At 34.5% G+C, this 26,475-nt stretch overlaps 1 protein-coding gene across 8 annotated transcripts in view; it reads left to right on the forward strand.

Annotated features, from left to right (window-relative positions):
- SPOCK3 (sparc/osteonectin, cwcv and kazal-like domains proteoglycan (testican) 3) overlaps positions 1-26,475 on the forward strand; it is a 488,523-nt gene that overhangs the window by 84,113 nt on the left and 377,935 nt on the right. The gene's annotated exons all lie outside the window — the stretch shown is intronic.

Consider the following 26,475-nt stretch of genomic DNA (forward strand, 5'->3'; position numbering starts at 1 on the left):
AGTACCTCAGTTCAAAATGCAGAAATCACCGGTCTTCTGTGTCCTTCGCGCTGGGAGTTGGAGACTGCAGCTGTTCCTATTCGACCATCTTCTGTCATCTAGGTTTTAAGCTCTGCATGAATTAGGTATTTGTCCTAATGCTCTCCCTGCCCTTTGACTACTAGATTTTAAATTTCATATGTAGTTCGGGTAGTATTTCTATTAGATACAGCTGCATTATCTCTTCAAATATTGCAGTCAATATTTTTCTCCCTGCTATTTTCATTTAACTTCTTTGACCTTTTCAAGCCTTTCTATATTTTCTTGTTAACAAAGTCTACATTTAATACTCTCTGCCCAGTGATTTCAAATTTATTCTGTGAAAGTTTTAAAACTCAAATGAATTAAAAGTGTGTTCAATCTTTAATGAGTCAAAAAGTATTAGATTTTGAACTGCTATACACAGCAATTTTACTGTATCTCATGTGTTGTTTTCTTTCTTTCACGTATTTGTCATAACTTTAGTTAAAACACTTGGGAATATTGTTTGGTTCCATTTTCTGGATTTAAAAATAGTAGACATTAGTAGATATTCCTGGCATGGTGGCTTACGCCTGTAATTCCAGCTCTTTGGGAGGCCAAGGTGGGTGGATCATTTGAGGTCAGGAGTTCAAGACCAGTCTGTCCAAGATGGTGAAACCCCATCTCTAACAAAAATACAAAATATTAGCTGGGCGTGGTGGTGGGTGCCTGTAATCCCAGCTACTCAGGAGGCTGAGGCAAGAGAGTCGCTTTAAGCTGGGAGGTGGAGCTTGCAGTGAACCGAGATTGCACCACTCTACTCTAGTCTTCGACAGAGAAAGACTCCAAAAAAAAAAAAAAATCACAAAATTTTGGAATAAATTATAATACATTTCCAGATATACTATATAACTTCCTGTTATGAGGGCAATAAAAACTTACTTGAATGAATGATTTAACACAGGGATTAGGTTAAAATAATTTCAAGGCAAAACATTAGGATAGGTGAATACTGTTTTTCCTCTCATTATCACAATTACCAAGCACCAAGAAAGCAGGAGAGATTGGAAAGTGCAGCGTTATTGTCACTGCTTTGCTAGATGCTAGCAATTTCATGTAAGGTTCCTGTGATCAGATTTTGGAGATGCTATTCTACAGGGCTTCTATTTCTCAACCATGGACTCCAATAAAGATGACATATTGTAATGATGCCCTGAAAATCTGTAGTCATTCTGTAATGCGAAGATTCATTTATAAGAAGATCACAGAAATGATAGAAATTTTCAATTTTTGTTGAATCCCAAGTAATCATAGGCAGGGGGATTTCTGAACAGGTTATGGGAGGATTATACTGAAAATGAATGTTGAAGAAACTTCTTTCCCCTCAACTTCTATTGAGGTAATTTATTTCTTTAGCTCAGTTGTTTAAATCTATGACAGCTGCATAGGAACTGAGAACTAAAATAATGTTTTAGCATGGCAGCCAGCTATTATTTTTCTTTCCCCTCACCTTCTCATATTGGAAAATTAACCTCATTTTTTCTTAGTGCTGACCCATACTTTCTACACGTATGGTTTGTACTGGGGCCTCTGAGTGTCCCTAGGACCATAATCCTGGCCCCAAAACAGGCACTGAAATTGAGCTGCTCCAAACCTTTTCTGGGAATTTTGGAGTTTAGGCTGGAGGGAATATAATCTTACTCTCTTTCTGGATGCAGTGTTCATAAACATTGTATGTGTGTTTGTGTGCACATGCACGTGTGTGTGTATGTGTGTGTGACAAGGATCACTTTGGTGAAGTCTATTGGAACTCCAGGAAATCGTTCTTGGAATAATGTTTTTATATGAATATAATAACATACTTAGGATTGTAAAGGATACTATTTTTATTAAAATTTATCAAAATATAACAGAAAAACTAAATACGTGATAAATGTTGTATGTGATTCTAAACAGAGAGAACAAAAACTAGTATTGGGGGCTTGAGGCATTAATGAAAATCAAACAGTTGTGTAGAGAAGGCAGAGAGGAGAATGGAAAGGAAGCCTCTGACAGTGATTAAAGCCCTGGCTCTAGTTTTTCCCTGAAACCTACCTATGTCTTGTCATTTTTTCCCGGCTTAAACTAATTTGAAGTCGGTTACTGTCACTTGTAATCAGAATATTACTAAGTAATATAATTGTATTTGTTAGCTGATGACTTAAAAACTCCTTGTGTTTTGATGCTTTGTGTCATTTGAATGCTAATGCTGTATTCACTGTGTTTTATAGACATCTAACATGCTAGGAAAAATCCTGCTAAAATTTAATGCCACAAAGTGAAATATACAACTTTTTGTCTCTTAAGATTTTTAAGGTAATGATATAGAGTGTTGTCCAGTAGAGCTTTCTATGGTAATAAAAATGATCTATATTTGTGTTATACAATACCATAGCCACTAGTGCTATGTGGTTATGGATCACTGGAAATGTGGCACGACTTTTTGAGGAGGTGAATTTTTAAAATTTACTTTAATTTTAATTATTTTGATTTAGGTTCAAATAGTCACATATGAGACAGCAACCCTATAAAGCAATCTTCTTTGATTTATATAATCTAACAGTTTTCTAACAAAGAATGTCTAGAATTGATGCCAAAAGTTGCTCTGCTTTACTGTCCCATGGACACCCCATTTATTCCCATGGTTTTTTGCTTTGTTTTTTGTTTTTTGAGAGTGATAGCTAAGTGCATGGCAGGAAGATAGCCTCGTGGAGTGCAAAGAGCATTAGAAGACAGGCAGATGATGTGCAATTCAGTCAAACCCTGATCACACATACTAACCATATGTGGTGTTAACCTTATGCAAGTTATCTTACTTTACTGAACCTCAGTTTTATCATCTGTAGAATGGCAAAAATAATCTCTCTCTCATGGTGTTGTTAGAATAAAATTAAATACTTTTTAAGAGCTTAGAGTGGTATATAACACTATTGTTAATCAATAAATGATAGATATGATTGGATTTCTTTACATTGGGTAATTGTTAAAATATCCAAATAGGTAAGTTCACTGTCATGCATGATAAACAAATAAATAGATAGGCTAAACAAATAAAACATTTCATCTTAAGAAAAAAATTAATTTTTATCTCAATATATTCAGAGCAAATTTTAAAAAACATAATTTGATAAATACTCTGGTCAATATATTAAGGTAGATATTAGAGTGTATTACTACTTTGGAAGCATGTGATTCTTCATTTATTTGTTTTGCTGAACTTTTCCTACTTTTTAGAAGTATGATTTATCGTCTTGAAGTGGGAAATTCTGCTCTCAGCCATCAACAACCACTCACAATTACATTTTACTCATATTTAAGTGCACAGTGAGTATTTAAAAAGTTGAAATTTCAGTTTAGTCTAAGATTAGATGACTATTTAAAGTGTTCAAGTGTTGCTTTTATCACATAGATGTGTCAGATATCTGTTATGAACTATCAGGGAAATGAATGTTTAACGATGCTACTCGACTGTCTGGATTAGTCATATTCTCTACGTTGAATAAATTGAGAAACATATTCTCTACATTGAATAATTGAGAAACTACTCCATAGTTCATTGTTATATATGTAAAATATCAACATTGGTTACATTCTCCTAAAGTGTTTCTATTCTTAATCATTTGGCTGCTCTCCTCATCCTTGTGTAGTTATTGGTGGGTTATCTGATCTGTGTACACTGAAACTTTTAGTTAGGTAACAATTGTTCCACAGTTTCCTGAAACATTTGTGTTAACGATATATTTGAGCTTGGGATCTTAAGTTGTAAAATTATGTATGGATATTCCCATAACTAATGGCTGCTTTAGCACGCATGGTGTTATTTTTTACAACGATGTAAGCTACTTATATTTGTATCTCAAAATACCTTACCTCACTCTTTAGAACTGTTGTTGCTTCTCTTTATTAATTTGCCTTAGGGCTTCATTACATATTTTAAATTTTAGGTAAAAATTTCAGAGACTCATTATTGTGTGTTCTATGAACAAAAAAGGTTTGTTAATAGGACTCATCTCTACTGTACAGTCTGACACTAAAAATGCAGTAGGTCATTAGCTGTGAGATAGCTTACTTAGCAGAGCATAGCAATGAAACCATACAGCTGATGAATATGGCAATATTTTCACAGTTAGAGGAAATATATTTAAGGTCTTATTTCACACTCTTTAATTTCCTCCCTTCTTTTTCTCTTTATCCTTCTATGACATTGAAATTAAGAATGCGGAAAGTGAGAAAACACTAACAACAAAAAGTTAGCCTGAGCAGCCTTTGGGTTGGCAGCCTTGCACCCAGTGCTGCCGCACCCTCTGTCTTTGGCTCTCGATAGCCTATATAATCCTATGCAAAGTGAGGATGCTATGCAAAACCTTAAAGCCTCATTTCCTCAATTTAGAGTAAGGAATTGTAAACTTGACTACACATTGCAATGACCCCCAAAGCACTAAAAGTTGTTGATGCCTGAGGCCCACCCCGGAGACCCTAATTTAGCTCATCTTGGGTGTGGTCTGGGCATGACATTTCTAAAAAACTGTCAACAGATTCTAATTTGCAGCACAGCTTGAGAACCAGTGCAGTAAACATCAACATCCTTGTCATGCTTCACCAGATGATGGGCTCAGATGCAATGTTATCTTCAACTACCTCAGTCAAAATGGTAAATAAGGCAATCAATACTCTTAAAGTTTATACTCTGATCATACATATTTTTAAAATAAAGAACATACTTATCATTCACAGTAATTTGGGCATCCATATTGGTGACTCTCTGGATTACTTGATTGTCTTGATACAATGAATTTCCCAATATTGACCGTGGGTATCAGCTGCCATCCTTAAGGCTACCTAGGAAAACTCTACCTCTGCAAACACTAAGTATGTTCACGCTGACATGATCAGATAAACCCTTGCAGCCTTACTCTCTCACTTTGTGGATCAAACATAATGTCCTTACTTCTTCAATAATATTGAATACTCATCTCCCATTACACACATACCGCTTTAGTGATTTATCACAACTGTAAGTCTACGGATTTTCTATTCCTTCTATATTTAGCCATTTATTTTTCAGTACTGTCTAAGCTGGTTTGCACTCCCCAGACAGTTTAATATTTGTCTGTCTTGTTCTACTCATTCCACCCTCTTTCAGGATATCTCTTCCTCTGATCACTTCTGATTTCAACCTCGCCTTTCCCTACCTTTCCTGGATGTATATAAAATTTCCTTTGAAAATCTACATCTGTTCTTTCTTTTTCACCTACATATATCTATTTCTTCAGTAACTTTTCTGCCAAACTCCTCTAGTATTTAAAGTGTCTTCATTTTACATTAAAAAAAAAATCAGTAGTCTTTATAGTCTACACACTGACCTTCAGACAAACCATGTTTCTAATAATTCTCTGTAAAAAAATTTAATAGGGTCTTTATTGCCAGATTCAAGGATAGCATTTCAGGGCTCTAAATGCTATAGGAAAACAGATTAAAAGCCCTTATTCCATTCATGCATTACTTTGAACAGTTATAGAATGTCTACCATGTAGGTGACTCTTTGAAAAATAAAATTAGTTACACATCAAGAGAACAATTCAGCTGTTTATTGAGCAGTTATTGTCCATCAGATGCTTTCCCCCAAATCACCCCATTTCATCCTCATGACAGCCATTTAAATGAAATACCTGAAGCTTAGAGAAGTAACCTGCCCAATGTCACAAAGCAAGTAAATGGCTGAGTTCAAATTCAAACTCACATCTCTGCATTTATACTTTTAGTATGTGTGTGTATGTATATATGTATGTATGTGTATATATATATACACGCACTATATATAGTGCACCCACTATATACGGTGCCCCAAGTCCATGTATATATATATATCTCAAATGTGGAAGGTTCTCTACAATTAAGAAACCCATACATTGATAATAACAGCATTTAATATTTTGTTAGCAGCTTAAAGAAATCCTGATATATGGACCTTAAGACTCCAAAATGAGAGAAAGCAATGTCATGCAATAGTAATAGCCATGTGTTCATGTGCAGACACCAATAGGCCTAATCAACAGATTTTGACTTGATTTCAAAATTTAGTGTATGAATTAACAATGTAAAATTATGAAGTTGTGAGCAATATCAAGGAATAGAAGAATCTATATTTTCTTCAAAGCATAATTGTAGCCCCGGGTATATCAGTTTATAGTATCCCATTGACATACTTCTTTTGGCAGATATTTCCCTCATGAAGTCTTCACAGGAATCTTTGTTTGCAAATGAACAGTTTTTAGCCAGAAGCACCCTTCTGTATAGCAAGTAGGGATTGCTTAGGAAAATAAAATAAAATAAAACGAGTAAGTCAATCATGAGTAAGTAAATCAGCATGAGAACAAAGATTATGCCTAACTTTTTTTCTGTTGTTTTCTCAGTACATAGGAAATTTTTTTAATCATAGTAGACCATATATATTTGCTGTGCAGAAGAATGAATTGAGAACTACTGAAAGAACTGAATGATATACAATTGTAATTGTTTTCAAATATCCTTTAGACCAAAAGCAGTTATTGCTCTTGTGGTCACATGGCTTAGAGTTCTTTTTGATTTACTTTCCTATATGCATTATTAATGCTCAGTGAATTTAATTCAACAGACATGTCCAAATTTTCCTTTTTTATATGATAGATATTCAAAAGAATTACTCAAATTAATACATCCTTCAAAGTGTAACAAAATATCCAATCTATTATGTAGCACATCTTAAGTTTGTTTAGATGTTCTTTGATTCTAAAATAATGTTCCAAATAATTTTTTAACTTTTCAGAACAAATGTATTCACCTTGTTCACTTTGCCTTGCAAACTATTTTTGATATGTATGAACAGCTTTATGAAATTAATTTATTCAGTTTTGGTTTCAAGGAAGGCACTATATTCAAAGAAAAAAATAATTTTTTAAATAATTTCAAAATCCAAAATTAAATTTAAAAAATTGCATATATTCCTAAGGGCTTTTGATTTGTATACACACATGAATGTATATATGTGAGACTATACAAGGTTGTATTTATAGGATGCTTAGAGAGATATCAGTTATAACAGAAATCTGTAGTTAGAGAATGAATTACTTTTATAGAAATAATTATATTGCCCTCATTTTAATGATGACAAAACAGTTAAGTGGTAGTAGAGTAAAAATTTAACATGATTTGTTGAAGCCAATTAGTTATAGTATTTTATAGTACTTAAGCCACTATGCCTCATTTGTGAACTCTGAGAGTCTTTGTTTCTCTGAAGGACCAGGTGATAAAAGAAAATTATTTTATAGAGAAGTTTTTCACTCTTACCACCACTGACATATTTGGCCAAATATTTCTTTGTCGTGAAGGAGGCTCTCCTGTTTGTATTAGGACATTAGCGGCATCTCTGGTCTCTACAAACGAGATGCCAGTAGCAACTCCCCAAACACCTAAGTTGTGACAATCAAAAATGTCTACTGATATTGACAAAGATCCCCTGGAAGACAAATTCACTGGTTCTCAAGAACACTGTTGAGAGTGATGAAATATGGAAATGAGGCCATATCTCCATTATTCCACTAGAACTCCTAATTTCAAAATCACCAGTGAACTGCTGGTTACAGAGGTCATTTTTTTGGATCTCAACTTATTGCTTTATCTGCAGGATTTTTCAGTTGATCTTTCTTTCTTTCTTTCTTTCTTTTTATTATACCTTAAGTTCTGGCGTACATGTGCAGAATGTGCAGGTTTGTGACATAGGTATACACGTGCTGGGGAGGTTTGCTGCACCCATCCACCCGTCACCCACATTAGATATTTCTCCTACTGCCATCCCTCCCCCAGTCCCAATACTATGACAGGCCCCAGTGTGTGATGTTCCCCACCCTGTGTCCATGTGTTCTCATTGTTCAACTCTCTCTTATGAGTAAGAACATGCAGTGTTTGGTTTTCTGTTCTTGCGATAGTTTGCTGAGAATGATGGTTTCCAGCTTCATCCATGTCCCTGAAAAGGACATGAACTCATCCTTTTTATGGCTGCATAGCATTCCACGGAGCATATGTGACACATTTTTTTTATCCAGTTTATCATTGATGAACATGTGGATTGGTTCCAAGTCTTCGTTATTGCAAACTGTGTTGTAATAAACATATGTGTGCATGTGTCTTTATAGTAAAATGATTTATAATCCTGTGGGTATATACCCAGTAATGGGATTGCTGGGTCAAATGGTATTTCTAGTTTTATACCCTTGAGGAATCACCACACTGTCTTCCACAATGGCTGAACTACTTTACACTCCCACCAACATTGTAAAAGTGTTCCTATTTCTCCACATCCTCTCCAGCATCTATTATTTCCTGACCTTTTAATGATCACCATTCTAACTGGCATGAGATGATGTCTCATTGTGGTTTTGATTTGCATTTCTCTAATGACCAGTGATGATGAGCTTTTTTTCATAGGTTTGTTTGCTGCATAAATGTCTTATTTTGAGAAGTGTCTGTTCATATCTTTTGCCCACTTTATGATTTTCTTTTTCTTGTAAATTTGTTTAAGTTCCTTGTGTATTCTGGATATTAGCCCTTTGTCAGATGGATAGATTGCAAAAATTTTCTCCCATTCTGTACATTGCCTGTTCACTCTGATGGTAGTCTGCTGTGCAGAAGCTCTTTAGTTTAATTGGATCCCATTTGTTTATGTTGGCTGTTTTTGCCATCGCTTTTAGTGTTTTAGTCATGAAGTCTTTGCGCCTGCATCTGTCCTGAATGGTATTGTCTAGGTTTGCTTCTAGGGTTTTTATGGTTTTAGGTCTTATGTTTAAGTCTTTAATCCATCTTGAGTTATTTTTGGATAAGGTGTAAAGAAAGAATCCAGTTTCAGCTTTCTGCATATGGCTAGCCAGTTGTCCCAACACCATTTATTAAATAGGGAATCCTTTCCCCATTGCCTGTTTTTGTCAGGTTTGTCAAAGATCAGATGGTTGTAGATGTGTGGCATTATTTCTGAGGCCTCTGTTCTGTTCCATAGGTCTATATGTCTGCTTTTCTACCAGAACCATGCTATTTTTGTTACTATAGCCTTGTAGTATACTTTGAAGTAAGGTAGTGTGATGCCTCCAGCTTTGTTCTTTTTGCCTAGAATTGTCTTGGCTATGCGGGTTCTTTTTAGACTCCATATGAAATTTAAAGTAGTTTTTTTTTCAATTCTGTAAAGAAAGTCAATGGTAGCTTGATGGGGATAGCACTGAATCTATAAATTACTTTGGGCAGTGTGGCCATTTTCATGATATTGATTCTTCTTATCCATGATCATGGAAAGTTTTTCCATTTGTTTGTGTCTTCTCTGATTTCCTTGAGAACTGGTTTGTAGTTCTCCTTGAAGAGGTCCTTCATATCCTGTGCAATTTGTATTCCTAGGTATTTTATTCTCTTTGTAGCAATTGTGAATGGGAGTTCACTCATGATTTGGCTCTCTCTTTGTCTGTTATTGGTGTATAAGAATGCTTGTGATTTTTGCACATTGATTTTGTATCCTGAGACTTTGCTGATGTTGCTTATCAGCTTAAGGAGATTTTGGGCTGAGATGATGGGGTTTTCTAAATATACAATCACGTCATATGCAAACAGAGACAATTAGACTTCCTATTTTCCTAGTTGAATACCCTTTATTTCTTTCTCTTGCTGATTGCCCTGGCCAGAACTTCCAATACTATGCTGAATAGGAATGGTGAGAGACGACATCTTTGTCTTGTGCCAGTTTCCAAGGGAAATGCTTCCAGTTTTGTCCATTCATTATGATGTTGGCTGTGGGTTTGTCATAAATAGCTCATATTAGTTTGAGATACATTCTATCAATAGCTAGTTTATTTGGAGTTTTTAGCATGAAGGGCTGTTGAATTTTGTCAAAGGCCTTTTCTGCATCTGTTGAGATAATTTTGTGGTTTTTGTCATTGGTTCTGTTTATGTGATGGATTACGTTTATTGATTTGCGTATGTTGAATCAGCCTTGCATCCCAGGGATGAAGCCAACTTGATCGTGATGGGTAAGTTTTTTGATGTCCTGCTGGATTTGGTTTGACAGTATTTTATTGAGGATTTTTGCATCGATGTTCATCAGGGATATTCGCCTGCAATTTTCTTTTTTTATTGTGTCTATGCCACGTTTTGGTATCAGGATGATGCTGGCCTCATAAAATGACTTAGGGAGGATTCCCTCTTTTTCTGTTGTTTGGAATAGTTTCAGAAGGAATGGCACTAGCTTCTTTTTGTACCTCTGGTAGAATTTGGCTGTGAGTCCAACTGGTCCTGGAATTTCTTTGCTTGGTAGGCTATTAATTGCTGCCTCAATTTCAGAACTTGTTATTGGTCTGTTCAGGGATTCAACTTCCACCTGGTTTAGTCTTAGGAGGGTGTATGTGTCCATGAACTTATCCATTTCTTATAGATTTTCTAGTTTATTTGCATAGATGTGTTATAATATTCTCTGATGGTGGTTAGTATTTCTGTGGAATCAGTGGTAATCTCCCCTTTATCATTTTTTATTGCGTCTATTTGATTCTTCTCTCTTTTCTTCTTCATTAGTCTGGGTAGTTGTCTATCTATTTTGTTGATCTTTTAAAAAAACCAACTCCTGTATTCATTGATTTTTTGAAGGGTTTTTCGTGTCTCTATCTCCTTTAGTTCTGGTCTGATCTTAGTTATTTCTTGTCTTCTGCTAGCTTTTAAATTTGCTTGCTCTTGCTTCTCTAGTTCTTTCAATTTTGATGTTAAGGTGTCAATTTTAGATCTTTCCTGCTTTCTCTTGTGGACATTTAGTGCTATAAATTTCCCTCTACACGCTGCTTTAAATGTGTCCCAGAAATTCTGGTACATTGTGTCTTTGTTCTCATTGGTTTCAAAGAACACCTTTATTTCTGCCTTCATGTAGTTATTTACCCAGTAGTCATTCAGGAGCAGTTGTTCAGTTTTCATGTAGTTGAGTGGTTTTGAGGGAGTTTCTTAACCCTGAGATCTAATTTGATTGCACTGTGGTCTGAGACATGGTTTGTTATTATTTCCGTTCTTTTGCATTTGCCGAGGAGTGTTTTACTTCTAATTATGTGGTCAATTTTAGAATAAGTGCGATGTGGTGCTGAGAAGAATGTATATTCTGTTGAGTTGGGGTGAAGAGTTCTGTAGATGTCTATTAGGTCCGCTTGGTCCAGAGCTGAGTTCAACTCCTGGATATCGTTGTTACTTTTCTGTCTCGTTGATCTGTCTAATATTGACAGTGAGGTGCTAAAGTCTCCCACTATTCTTGTGTGGGAGTCTAAGTCTCTCTGTAGGTCTCTAAGAACTTGCTTTATGAATCTGCTTTCTCCTGTATTGGGTGCATATATATTTATGATAATTAGCTCTTTTTGTTGCATTGATCCCTTTACCATTACGTAATGCCCTTTGTCTCTTTTGATCTTTGTTGGTTTAAAGTCTGTTTTATCAGCGACTAGGATTGCAACCCCTGCTTTTTTTGCTTTCCATTTGCTTGGTAAATATTCCTCCATCGCTTTATTTTGAGCCTGTGTGTGTATTTGCACATGAGATAAGTCTCCTGAATACAGCCCACTGATGGGTCTTGACTCTTTATACAATTTGCCAGTCTGTGTCTTTCAATTGGAGCATTTAGCCCATTTACATTTAAGGTTAATATTGTTATGTGTGAATTTGATCCTGCCATTATGATACTAGCTGATTATTTTGCCTATTAGTTGATGCAGTTTTTCCGTAGCATCTATGGTCTTTATAATTTGGTATGTTTTTGCAGTGGCTGGTACCGGTTGTTCCTTTCTATGTTTAGTGCTTCCTTCAGGAGCTCTTGTAAGGCAGGCCTGGTGGTGACAAAAATATCTCAGCATTTGTTTGTCTGTAAAGGATTTTATTTCTCCTTCGCTTATGAAGCTTAGTTTGGCTGGATATGAAATTCGGGGTTGAAAATTCTTTTCTTTAAGAGTGTTGAATATTGGCTCCCAGATCTTTCTTTTTACATTGAAATACCCTCTTCATTTGGCTTCTGAGAAACCACACTCTTGATTTTTCTCAGACCTCACTGGGATCGCCATATCAGCTGTTTTTCTTGGTTCCTTTTCATTTCCTTGGCCTTTAAATTAGGGTGACACACAACCTCACTCATGACAACTTTTTTCATAAATTTCCTTGGTGACCCTGATCAGCCGACCCTATTCAGTCCTATGACTTAAAAAATTATATGCTTCCCATGTTTATATCTTCAGATATCACTACTAATATATCTAACAGCTTAATGATATTTCCACTTGATTATGTAATAAGTTTCTTTAAGTTCATATGTCCAAAGCAGAAATACTGGTCTTCCCTCCTGCCCAGCTACTTCTTCCACAGCATCCCATGTCAGTAAATGGCAATCCTGTTCTTTCACTTTATTCAAACAAAACAAACAAAATAATCCTTGACTTCACTCTTAATAATGGTGCACGTTCAATCTATCAGTAAATCGTGTTGACTGTATTTCAAATAAATCAAGAATCAGTTTCTCCCCAACTCCAGCATGACCACCCTGGATATATTATAATTTATCACTGGGATTAATTTAATATCTCCCAATTTACTGTGATGCAGTTTTTTTTCTGAACAGCATTTCAAGTGGTCCTTTTGAAAATAAAATGAGCTTGTATCAACACTATTAATTTTGAGATGCCTATGACAATTCTATGTTAAACCCTCCAGTGGTTCTCTGTCTCATTAGGGTCTTTGCTCAACATTTGTTTGCTCTCTGGCTTTCTGCTTAACTCTGACCTCTTTTCCACTCTCTTCTCCAGCTTCCTGTTCTCAAACATGTGATATGTTGCTTCCACATCAGGATTAATTGCACTTGTGTTTCCTTTTCCCTAAGGCTCCCCCCCACCCCCAGATGTCAGCATAGCTCTGTCCTTCACATTTCTTTCAGTGAGACCTATCCTGTTTAAATTCACAAACTTCCACTTTTCTCTTATTTATCTTTCCTACTTTCTCCCTTCTCCGTATCATTTATTACCTATCACAATCTGACACTCTTCACTAATATTCTTTTTCCTCTGCTTTTATATTTTATGGAGTCCTTGTTAAGCCCAAAACCTAAGGCTATGCCTGGCTAATAGTAGAAGCTTACTAAAAACTTGCAAACTACAAATCATGCTGCCATAAAGACACATGCACACATATGTTTATTGCGGCACTATTCACAATAGCAAAGACTTGGAATCAACCCAAATGTCCATCAATGACAGACTGGATTAAGAAAATGTGGCACATATACACCATGGAATACTATGCAGCCATAAAAAAGGATGAGTTTGAGTCCTTTGTAGGGACATGGATGCAGCTGGAAACCATCATTCTCAGCAAACTATCGCAAGAACAGAAAACCAAACACCGCATGTTCTCACTCATAGGTGGGAACTGAACAATGAGATCACTTGGACTCGGGAAGGGGAACATCACACACTGGGGCCTATCACGGGGAGGGGGTAGGGGGGAGGGATTGCATTGGGAGTTATACCTGATGTATATGACGAGTTGATGGGTGCTGACATGTTGATGGGTGCAGCACACCAACATGGCACAAGTATACATATGTAACAAACCTGCACGTTATGCACATGTACCCTAGAACTTAAAGTATAAAAACAAAAAAACAAAAAAAAAAACTTGCAAACTGAGCAAATGAATGTAAGAAATGTAAACAGCATTGAGCAGCTACTTTTTTTTTCAAGTAGACATTAAGTACTTGAAATTATTTTAAGAAGTTAGTGTGTAATTTTACACAGCCTATTTTCTTATGTTTGCGTAATTGCCTGTACGTTATAAATAAAGGATATTTTTAGTATAATTGAGAAGTTATTTCTAATAAAACACAAAATAATTGTTAGGGTGCTTTTAGTAACTTATTTACAGAAAAAAGTAAAGAAAGTAGACTGTTTATGATAGTTCTACAGACTTTTAAATTGAGCTTATATCACCAAGAGAAGAGGAAAAGCATAAAATAGGAAAAGGGGAAGGCTAGAAACAGGAAAAATGTGTGAAGCAAGTAGTAGCAAATAATGTTCTGAAGAGCATGTACTCGTTTGACTCAGTTGTATTCTCGTGACTTCTTCCATGCCTGGAACATAACATGTGCTGTGTAGTGTTAGTATGTGAAGGAATTGTGAATAAATATCTCCAGTGACTTTTAAACCGCCTGGTCTCTCACCCATCTGGCTGGCCCCATGTTAACTCCCACGCCACTTTCCAATCCTTGCTCACATCTATTATTTTGTTGGCTAAGTACCTCATTCATTAATAGAATTTTACATATAAGCTAAATGTTTATTTAAAGTATTTGGCCTGTTTCACATTGAAGTTTTGCCTTTTGGGGCAGTGAGGTGGTGAACAGTGCCTGAGCTCAGGATTTTCCATTTGGAAAATGAGTGCTTTTAGTTTTTTATTTTTTAAACTATTTTTTTTTTTTTTTGTATAAGATGCTATTATAAACCAGCCCAATTTCAGGGATAAAAAAATGTAAAAAAAATGGCAGCTGGCAATTTTAAGATACAGTTGATTATCCTCAGCTCAGCAAAGTGAAAGGTATGTATCTTTGAGTCAATAAAATACAGTAGTTGGCTTTTCTACTGCCTGCATTATGTTATCAAGGATGGGAGGGAACTAAAAATAATAACTTACTGTTTGCTATGTATGTATTAAGAGCTTAACTTTTCTGTTACTCGATTTCTAATAAAAATAGTATCACACTTGGAGATAGATGACAAATCAGAAATTCAGGAAGTGTAATCCAAATCCACGTTTCTCTGAATCCATAACCCACAATCTTTCCACTTTACAAGTTACATGAAGATACCTGAAGGACAAAAGTATATTTGGCACCTCTTTCGGTTTGCCTCTGATTCTGTAGGAATGTAGGAAAGATGCGTGGTCTATTGGAGAGAACCGATGTATTTGTTGACTTTTATACATTAATTGTTAAGTTATCTGAGTAGCATACGCACCTATTTTAAAGACTTGAATAGTGCTCCAAGGACATAATAATGTCATAGAAGTCTCTATCTCTATTTACTCTCCTTTGATGCAACTATGATCTGTTTTTAAACCATTATTCTGGCTTTTGCACATCTCTGTATTTCTAAATACATGGGAAAGTTGCTAACTATTACTTTTTCAGCTAGTGGCATAATATTACGTATTGACTTCCTATTATCATCATGAGGACCTGGCTGCTTTGCCACATCCACACTTTTGTTGCCTTGCTCCCTCCTCCAATTTATTTAGTTAATATTTTCACTAAATCAAAAATATTAAAAAAGAATTTATATTAGTACAACTTTGTCCCTTTTGTTCATTTTTGAGCATAATTGTGTGCTCTGATCCATTTTCCATTCTTAACCTATTTCCTAAAATTAATAATTATTCAATTAGTTTTCATCTGCTTAATCGCCTTTGCATCTATTGCTACTTTTCCTCACACCTTCCAATAAAATTTAGTTCAGTTTTCAATGAGGTCAACAGAAGGTGTGATTTCTTTATTCACATTAGTTTCTTCCATTGTTTGGTTCAAAGCATTCCTCCTAAAATAACTATATCCTTTCTATCTGTGTTGCTGTTATGTGATTCTCATTCTAAGACACTCTTTGTCATATTATAATTCATTTGCTTATTTATAGTAATGGATTTTTTTTTCTCGTGGCTGCCTCTTTTTTGATTTACTACTTTAATAGGAAGGAATAGCTTCTAGTAGTTTCACTAGCATGAAAGTATGGTGATAGCATGCCTGCTGATTGAGCCTTACTGCATCAACCTATTATGCCTTATTGTGGTTGCCAGCCTGGGTTCTCATCTCATCACCATTTTGGAGACATCCTTGACTATTCTTTTGACTGTGTCTTCAGTTTTCTCTATTTTGTGGCTGCTATTTACTTGCTTATATCACTTTGGGACCTCTTCCAGCAGCTCCCTGTAGAAGTCTATTAAACACAAAAGTTTTGAGACTTTTCTTATCTAAAAATGCTTTGTTCTTCTCACATACTTAATTGATGTTTCAATAAAGTATATTCTAGATTTTGGCAGGGTAAAAAAAACTTTAAATTGAAAATAATTTTCCTTTAGAAGCCACTGACATCTTACTCCCAGTGTTGCTGTTGAGAAAGTCAAAGCTATTTGATTTCTTTCCTTTGCAAATAAGCTTATTTGCTTTCTGAAAGACAGTTAGATCTTTTCTTTGTTCTAATTACAATATTTTGCCTTATTATAGTTTTTAATCTGTTGTGCTGGGTTCTAGGTAGCCCTTTTCAATTTGGGAACTGATATACTTCAATTATGGTTATTTAGTTTATAATTTGTTGCCTTCGTTATCTCAGTGGAATGTATCCTGCACTTTTATTCAGAAGTTGGACTTCTGGATTTGCCCTCTAATTTACCTATCTTTTCTTTCCTATTTTCCATTGCTATCTTTTTGTTCTACTTTCTGAGGTGTAATAAAATTTATCTGCCACCTGTGTTGTGCAAGCAAAGACCGATGGACAAGCGCACACACAGCAGACCTATTGAATCAGCTGCCATTGGGGAAAATGCAGCGGCAGAATAAAAGCAAATATGGAGATTCCCATTTATGACTGCATTCTAAGGCTGAATTGGACACCTGATTTTGGAGAGGGCCCCTGATTTTAGAGCTGTGATGCTTTTAAATGTAATGGTTGGAAAAGCACTAGGTCCTCCCCTATTGTGATTAGAGATTAGGATAAACTAGAAATGTGGTATCATGGAACATTTGCTCTATTTACAACCTTTCAAGTCAACTCTGTTGGGGACAGATGAGCACCAGGACATCTGGAAAAATTAGGAGGCTGAGGTCCAAGACTTTTTTTTTAAGACTATACAACATCTCATATGAGCTTCCAGATTTGCCACACTGGCATTTTGGTATGGGAAAATCTAAAATATCCATCCTTTTCTTGGTATAATTGGGGCTGAAGTCCAAATCTGTGAGCTGATCAGGGCTTGCCACCTTAAGCAATGAGCTAAAACTGCTTTCCATAGAGCTTCTCAGGAAGCCAACTCCTCTGGGGTCAGCCTGATGGGATTGCAGGGGCCAAGAGAAGTTTTCCTCCCTCTCTGAAGGTCAGAATTTTAGTACTAATCTGAGAGACGAAAGATATAAGCTATAATGAAGATGTTATTTAAATTTCTTTTTACCTTGAATGGAAATGGTTTTATAAAATGAAATTCAGGGAAATTACTGAAATTTTGACTAACAAAATTCTTGTGAAAATATGAGCCATTGCTGATTATGTTAACAAAACTTCAATCATTTTGTTTGAAAGATTCTCATAGCCACATCCTCCAATTTTCCATTTGAAGAGAAATAAGAGCACTTTATATATTGAAAATATATCAAGAAATCAACTATTAATTATTACCCAACATGTCAGCTCTATTAGTTCATATGTTTCTATTTCATACTAGCATAACCTTCAGATTGGCAATAATTTTAAATCTAGTTTTTCTAGAATTACCTTCCATGTTTTCTACCAGAAATTATTATTTCTCACAGATATTTAGGCCATATTTATAAACACATTTAATGTAGATATTTTTGTACATTTCTTTTTTTAATGTAGTTCGTTAACTTGTATGTATCAGCTGAGTAAATAACATTCAGTGATGGATACATAAATTATTTTCTAAATGTCTTCTGAAAAGTTGCTTGATGCAATTATATGTTCACATTTGCACGCTCAGCTTCTTATCTGCTTTCTTACATGGTTTTAAATGGATCATCGACTAAATGAATCTATTATATGGGCTTACAGATGAAACATGGATGAAGAATTGAAGGGATTCTGCTCTAGTCCCTTCATATTACAGAGAAAAGTAACCTAGTAATAAGGTCTTCTAAAATTGATCCTATTACATGAAATTTTTCACTGCCCTTATCTTCCAACAAATTTTTTGACACTGCAGTGTTTAACATTTTATTGTTGTTAAAATTTTAATGAATTAATTTAATTATAAATCATACTAACTGAAGATCATGGAACTGCATTAATTTATTCTAGTCTTATGATTTTTTCCTTTTCAAATGATTCCTGTACATGTTTAGAGTATAAAAATATCTCAAATAAGAGCTTCCCTCTAATATATTTCCTCCACTTTTCCATTTGTTCTTTTCTTTTTTGAAAACACAGTGACATTTTTAATGGTATCTTTTCCAAAGCAAATTGGCTTTTTCTTAAGACAACTCTTCCTTATCAGTGGAAATGCAGCAAGGAGCAAGGCCTCACTTCTCCTTTCTCCCAATCTTATGTGTTCTTGATATGAGTTTATTTATATTTTTATTTACAGGATCCAAAAGATAGGTTTTCTCTTTAAACCCTCAAAGTAGATGGAAAATGAACAGAGTAATTCTAGGCTATGAAGTGTAAGCAGCTCTTCCTTCTTCCAAGGCTGGAAGAAGACAGAAATGAAATCCTGTATCTAATTATTGTTTTTCATTCACCTCTAAAAGTCTCTGTATATATCTCTCTCAATGACAATATAAATATTCAATAAATGATACTATATGTGTATGCAAACAATTATGAAATTATAAGAATAATCTTTCTCAGTGACAGAAATTCAGTAAATAGGACTAAACATTGAAGGAAAAATAGTGGAGATAATGGAGATGGTCTGAAGTTAATACCTAATGTTTTCACGGTTTTCATGATACCCTATTCCAGAACCTTCTTCCTTCATCATGTCTGATCCTGTTATGTCTGTACATACTATGAAAAATAAAGAAATGATCTGAAAAGTGCTTGTATTCTAGTTATTTAACATCACTGAATAAAAGTGACTTTTTAATAAAGTGGTGCTTGGATAATTGGTCATTAGGGAAAATATAAATTTGAAATATTATTAGAGTTAAAACCAACACTAAAATAAAGATTATTTAAAATGTTAGATATTAAAATGGGGCATCATAAATATCTTAGTAGAAAAATATGAGTATTTGATTTTTAGATCTCCTAATAGAGAAGGACCACCTTAGCTTAAAACCAATAGAAGAGTCACGTTAGAACAGCTGAATACATTTGAATACATACATGTGTATTAGATTTTTTGCATCAAAACTTAGGCATATTTTAAAATGCAATAGTATGAAAAATAAACACACTTAAGCCCAAGTATTTTAGTAAATATTTTTGTGATTTTGGTGTTTTAAAAACTTTTATCCTCTGTCCTTTTTCTGTATTCTGCCTATTACCTACAATGGGCAGGAGTTGGTGGTATGGTCAGAAAATAAATAAAAAGTCGTACCCCTTTATGAAAGAATCAATGATATATAGAAATGAGGTCAGGCTAAAGTGTCATTAAGTTGATAACTGAGATAAATTAAAAATTTATTTTAGATTTTAAACAGCATATATGCAAAAATCAAATTTCATCCAAAGGATTAATCAGTAAAAGTAATAGGATTTTCAATTTTTAAATAAAAATAATGGATTTTAAAATTTATTCTATCCTCCTTCATATTGAATTTTTTAAAAGATGCAAAACTAAGTTTGAAGTGTAACCACACCTATTTTACATGATATTTGATTAACTCAGGTTCTATTATTTCTTTGTTTTCCACTGGATCCCATGGATGAGAAACACTTAGGAAAAAAATGACTGTATTTGTGATTTTTGTTTTCACTGAGCATTTTTATTAGCAATTTATCTACTTATTTATGTATTGCCTCAAGATATTTCAGAGGAGATGCAATTGTTTTCCCTTCTCAGTCCATATTTGCTTTAGAGAAGCGCTCATATAAGGAAGAGAAAGGGAAATAAGAGGCTGCATTTATGACCAATACAGTATTTTACATAAAAATTACCTATATTTAGTATTTGGCAAAGTGGTTTACCTATTACCCCAGAATTATAATGGTGGATTTTTCCATAATCAAATATGTTAATTTTATGGGTGGGAGAACTGAAATGCCACAGGATTAGATGACTTAATCAAGGTCTCTTTCATCAAACAACTACTGACCACTCCCTGAGCCATCTTCTCAGCACTGGAAATCTAACATTAATATATTTCATGAAAATTTCTACTGTCCTGGAACTCATATTCTAATGGAAACTCCCCAATTTTCTTAAATGCCATTCTGTATACATTCCATTACTTAACACTCCCTCAGCATTTGCAAATTTTGTTAATATGAGTAAATACTCATGTCTGGTATTATTTTTAAAAATTATAAAATGAAATATTTCTGAGATATTTTGTTGTCTAGATCCTCTCCAGCAATTCTAAATGGGCCAGAAATACCAAAGATTCATAAAAAATAAACTGCAACAATAATTAGCAAAATCATTTGACAATATTTTGACTGATAGAACTTTATTATTGCAAACAGAGAATACTGATGGTTAAAATGAGTGTTTCAAAACTTCTTTGAAATATATAGAATCTTTGATATGACAATAAGTTTAACTTTCACTGTTGACCACCTACTTGAGTACTTTTATTGTTATATAGATTTTGCTCTTTTTATAGAAAGATACGTTATTGTTGTACACAGCCCAAAGAAGGTATTGAGAAAACATTTCAAAACATTCATAATATCACAACTGGAAAATAAACTATTTTTAATCTTTGTGTCGTATCTTCACCACACGCACACACACACTTAAGTATCCTCTGTTCCTCGATGGCCGTAGAACAGTGGTTCTCAACTTTAGCTTACATGAGAATTACATTGAGGTCTTACAAATTCCTGGGTTGCACCACCAGTTTCTAAACCTCCTGGTTTGGGGTGGGGCTAGAGATTTGCATTTTCAACAAGATTCCAGGTGATGCTGACACTGCTTGTCTTGGAGTTCACACTTTGAGAACCACTGCCTTAGAGGGGAAAAAAATGAAAATAAGTATATTTGGACATTACCTGAAAGGTGGAATATTCTTTGTATCCCTTCATTGTTTGTTGCTTTAGGAGTGTTTTTATATGTACTTTTAAAAAATGGTCTATTCTTCGTAGGACATTGAAATGATGTGGTTGCCTTTTTAGCTCATTGACAGATCAAATCAGAAGTGGAATGACACCTATAGCAGCATTATGTACACTGGAGAATGGATGTGTTTTCATTCAATCATTCCATTGACAAGTGCTTTATTCAGCAGTCATTAAAACTTTTGTTTTAGTTTCTGGTGGATTAAAACAGCCTAACAATTTTACACACACACACACACACATTTTATATAGGACAATAAATAATATATCTAGGTTGAAAAAAATGGTTAAACATTGTGTATTTGCTGGGATTTTGATCTGCCATGAATTTCCGGTGCATTTCCAATATGACTCATATAGTACATTGGTGGTCAGAGTGTTCATAGGCTGCTAAGACGGTGAACTCACTCCAGTGAGATGCTGAACAGTGAGAAAGATTACAACTACTTGTGATTGAATCTGGTTAAAACTATTATCTTCCACTGATGACAATCCCAAATTATTCTTTTAGATCTATGCACTTTCTATTACAAATGGTAAGACTGGGAATTACTTTTTTCTTCCCATGTGTGTTACGTTTTAAAATTGAACATTGTCATCTCTTAAAACTTTCCAAATCTTTTGTGTATTTTGAATGCTAGTGGATATAAAGGCTTAAAACAGGACATTTTCTATGTATGCATTTTTAGACTTTGAAGATAAATGACAAGACAAATGGTCTTTTTACTTTTCATCTAGACATAATATTATGTTCGGGAAAATTTAAATCAGTCACTAATTATGTATAAAAATATATAATTATTAATGTAATATTTAATGTATTAAACACATATTTTGTATATATTTATATGTAAGCCAGCAACAGCATCTTGAAAGTATTTTCTTAAGTTCTACTTGAAGTAAAAAGTCAAGATCAGTGTTGGAATCAATCTTTTTCACTTCATGGATCTGGAAACTCTAAATAGAACTGGGAATAAGGTATTGAATAATGCTGACCAATGTACTAAGAAAAAATCAATAAAATGAAACTGAGAAATAATCCAAGCTAGGAAGGTAAACTTGCTAAATAGTTATATCTTTTTACATGACTTTTAAGGAAATCTCCTATAATGGAGCAATATGGGGAATATAATAACGACTGAAGAACTATATGCAACAATGTAATAAGATATTCTAAGTAATGGTAAATATGACTTTTGAAGGCCTTTGAATATTTTTGATAACCTTCAGAATATAACTTTAAAAAGAAAATTAAAGTTTGTGATGCCTCAATAAAACAGGCAGAAAACAATCATATTTGGTAAAGCCATAATCTGAATAGCTACCCAAACAATTTTCATGCTATTAAAATGATACTGAAATGGAAAAATAATGGCAAATAAAAATTAAATTGAGAAACTAGTTTATTAATATCAGTACTCCTTGCCATTTGCCCCCCACTAACAATACTTCCACCCCCAAATATCTAGCTTTTGCTTCAGGAAAATTTAAATAAAAGTTGTACAAGTTATCAAACACCAGACAGGGTGGCTCATGCCAGTAATCCCAGCATTTTGGGATTCCGAGGCGGGCAGATCACCTGAAGTCAGGAGTTCAAGACCAGCCTGGCCAAAATGGCAAAACTCCATCTCTACAAAGATTACAAAAAAAAACCAGCCAGGCTTAGTGACGCATACCTGTAGTTCCAACTACTTGGGAGGCTGAGACAGGAGAATCACTTGAACCAAGGAAGTGGTGGTTGCAGTGAGCCAAAATCATGCCATTGCACTTCAGCCTGGGCAGCAGAGCAAGACTCTGTCTCAAAAAAAAAAAAAAAAAACAAAGAGAAAAGGAAAGGAAAGGAAAAAAAAGGTGTAAAATATATGAAAGTTATAAAGCAAAGCACAATAAATATAGCATGCCTACACCAACATATTAATTTTTATATTAGTCGACTGTGCTTATTTTAAAGAACAGCAGATTCTGTTTGAAATTTATTGACTGACTAATACTCTCAAGTGATATTTATAGCAATTTATTTTATAGTTTTAAACACAGATAGAAAATGTTGGACACAACCTTACTAATAGAGGAAAGACTCCTGAGAATGTCCCATGAAATACTGTATCCATTCATTACCTGTCCTCTTGCCGCATGAATCACAGGCATCATTTAGAAGCCAAAGGAAAGCAAAACAAGCTTCTAATTACTAATTATGTTAGAATTAAACCCAAGTTAAGTAAGATAACTTGTGTGATTAAAAATAAAATAGATTTTCCTTCACTCTGTTAGGTAGCCCCAACTATCTATCTGACCACAGTAATCAGGCTGTGTTCTTAAAGACATCTACTACTGGTTATCTGCTTTACAAAAGAATGCTGGACAGTGCATTCGCTTCCTATTACTCTGTAACATATTGCCTCAGATGTCATGGCTTAAAATGCGCAAATTTATTATGTTACAGTTCTGGCAGCAGAAGTCTACAGTTGGTCTGGTGAGTCTAAACTCAAGTGCTGTGTTATATCCAGGGACCTGCAGGAGAAACCCTTGCCTTGCCTTGCCCAGTTTCTAGGTGCTACTGGCATCCCTTGGATACAAGTTCCATCACTCTGACCTCTGCTGCCATTCTTACATCTTTCATGCTGACCCTCCGGCCTTCCTCCTGAAATGATCCTCATGATTACATTGGACCCACCTGAATAACCCAAATACTCTTTCTATCTCAAGATCCTTATTTTAACCAGTTTGGCACAATCCCATTTGCATTGTAATGTAACATATTCCTGGAATTAGGATACGGACATATCTGAGAGGCCATTATTTTGCCTACTATACACAATAATGAAAATGTTTATATAATGATAATGTTTAGTCTCTTCAGTGGATTGAACGGTAGTCCCCAGAAAGATACGTCCATGTCAAATACCTCAAACCCGGGAATGTTATCTTGATTGGAAGAAAGGATTTTAGCAGATGGCATTAAGGACCTTGAGAAGAGGAGGCCATCCTTGATTATCCAAATCCAATGGCATGTGTATATATAAGAGACACACAGAGGAGGGACACGGAAGAAGGAGAGAGTGTAAAGATGGAGGCAGAGATTGAAGTGAAGTGGTCACAAGCCAAGGAATGCCAGGGTTTACTGGCAGCTATCCAAAGCTGAGAGAGAGGTAAAGAATGGATCTCTTCCCCTAGCTTCTGCCAACACTTTGATTTCTGACTTCTGGCCTCCACTACTGAATAAGAATACATCTCTAGTTTCAAGCCACCTAGGGCCTTTGCTAATTTATTTCAGTAGTCAAATGAAAGTAATATAGTCTCTAAATTTCAATGTTCAGAAATATCCTTCAAATGCTAAGGACTTTTTAAAGGAGATTAAAATAAATAACTCTTGATAGTTATCTATTTCATAAACTGTAACTGTATAATCTTAAAGATCTTAACATGCTAAGACATGTCTTTAAAAAACTATACAGAACTTTCATCTCTAGAGACATGATTTGTCATTTATGATAATATTTGGCTTGCCTTCTGTGATAACAATTGAAAGATAAATGCTTGGTCTCTGATATGAAATGCTTTAGAGGTGGAATGATTTTCTATAGCATTAAAAAGAGTTGACTGCAGTTCTGCTATTGATGATTTAAGCAAAGTAAATTTATAAATTTCTTGTGTTCATATTGGTTGAATTCAAATGATTTTTAAGAGAAGGGATAGAGTGGATATGACATAATTTATCCTAGGTGAAAAATAACAAAACTTAAAAATCATGGGAAATGAGTCTTTAAAAGAATACTTAATAAGGGAGTTAGGTAATTATTTATTGGTGTTGGTATTTGTTTGTCAGTTTTTACAAATTTTCTTGGAGAGATGCTAGATAAAAAAGTAATGTTCAGATGTAAATACCTGGGCTTCACTAACACTTTCCAGGGAAACAACCATACACTTACGGATGTCCTAAAATATTACAGAAATACAAATATGGAACGGAACAGATTTTTCTTAGGTTTTGAGATTCTTAGTACTTATATTTTATGGGTTGGTTTGTTCTGTTTCTCATAATTTCTCTTGTGGCGTTAAAAAAATTCTATTTTTTTGAAAATGTTTAAATTTTTGAAAATGTTTAAAATTTTGAAAATCTTTTGAAAATGTTTAAATTGCTTTCAAATGAAAAGAGTGGCATGGTGAAAATGACCGAGAAAACCATACACAAAGACTTTAAAACAGGATGGTTTAGTTATCAGAGAAGTGAAGGGATTAGGACTATTATCTGTATACTCCCAGGTTTTTGTTTGTTTGTTTGTTTCTGGTTTTGTGTTTTTTTTTTTTTTTTTTTTTTTTTTTTGAGGGGGAAAGAGTCTTGCTCTGTTGCCCAGGCTGGAGTGCAATGGCATGATCTAGGCCCGCTGCAATCTCCACCTCCCAGGTTCAAGCAATTCTCCTGCCTCAGCCTCCCAAGTAGCTGGGATTACAGGTGTGCACCACCATGCCCAGCTAATTTTTGTATTTTTAGTAGAGATGGGGTTTCACCATGTCCAGGCTGGTCTCGAACTCCCAACTTCAGTTGATCCACCCACCTCAGCCTCCCACAATGCTGGGATTCTAGGTGTCAGCTGCCATGCCCAGCCCTACTTCTAGTTTTTGATGTCATTTTATCTTTGGTTGAGTTCATTTTTAAAAAGTTTATTTTTAATAATTTAATTATTAATGTAACGTAGAAAGTGGCAAAACTTTAGCTACGGGCAATGAAAATAAAGTAATCCTGGCTATGTCACTTACCATGAGATCTTGTTCATGTCTCAGTGTATTTGTACAATTAATTTTAGTAATATTTTTAAAAACCCTGAATCTTAGATTTATTCAACTAATATACATTTAGAATATAAGGTCTATTAAGGTTTATTAATTTTTGATCACCATTAGATCTACAGTCTTGTACTCTACCTAACATCAATATAATTGCTTAACAGAGATATGAATGACATTTATAAGCTACTTATTAATAATATTTCCCTCTAGAATTAAGACATCTTGTAAATAAAGATCATATTTTAGTATCTTGAAGCATATTTTAATCTAAATTTTTCTAGTGACATGTTTATAATACAGTATTTTATGATTCAGTCCTTTGCTTGTAATTCTTGTATTCTGATTGACTGTAAGACGAAACTGATTTTATGTAGCATTTTAGGTGGAGAAGTTGTTAGTCATACCTTGTAAATGTCTAACTGTCTTACTTGGACTGAGTTTCTTTTCTTTAACTGTCATTTTTTGATAATTATATTGATTTTACACAGATGAATGTGGTGTTTAGTGCAAACTACTGGTGGAAAGATGTTTATATTAAGTACAAAAACATCTAAATTAATTTTTTTTTTTTTTAAGTTTCACAAATGATACCTTAGGTTAAAATACGAGTAATGAGTGTGAGCCATCA

The sequence above is a fragment of the Colobus angolensis genome, unplaced genomic scaffold, assembly GCF_000951035.1.
Source record: "Colobus angolensis palliatus isolate OR3802 unplaced genomic scaffold, Cang.pa_1.0 Scaffold5, whole genome shotgun sequence".
Taxonomy (NCBI): domain Eukaryota; kingdom Metazoa; phylum Chordata; class Mammalia; order Primates; family Cercopithecidae; genus Colobus; species Colobus angolensis.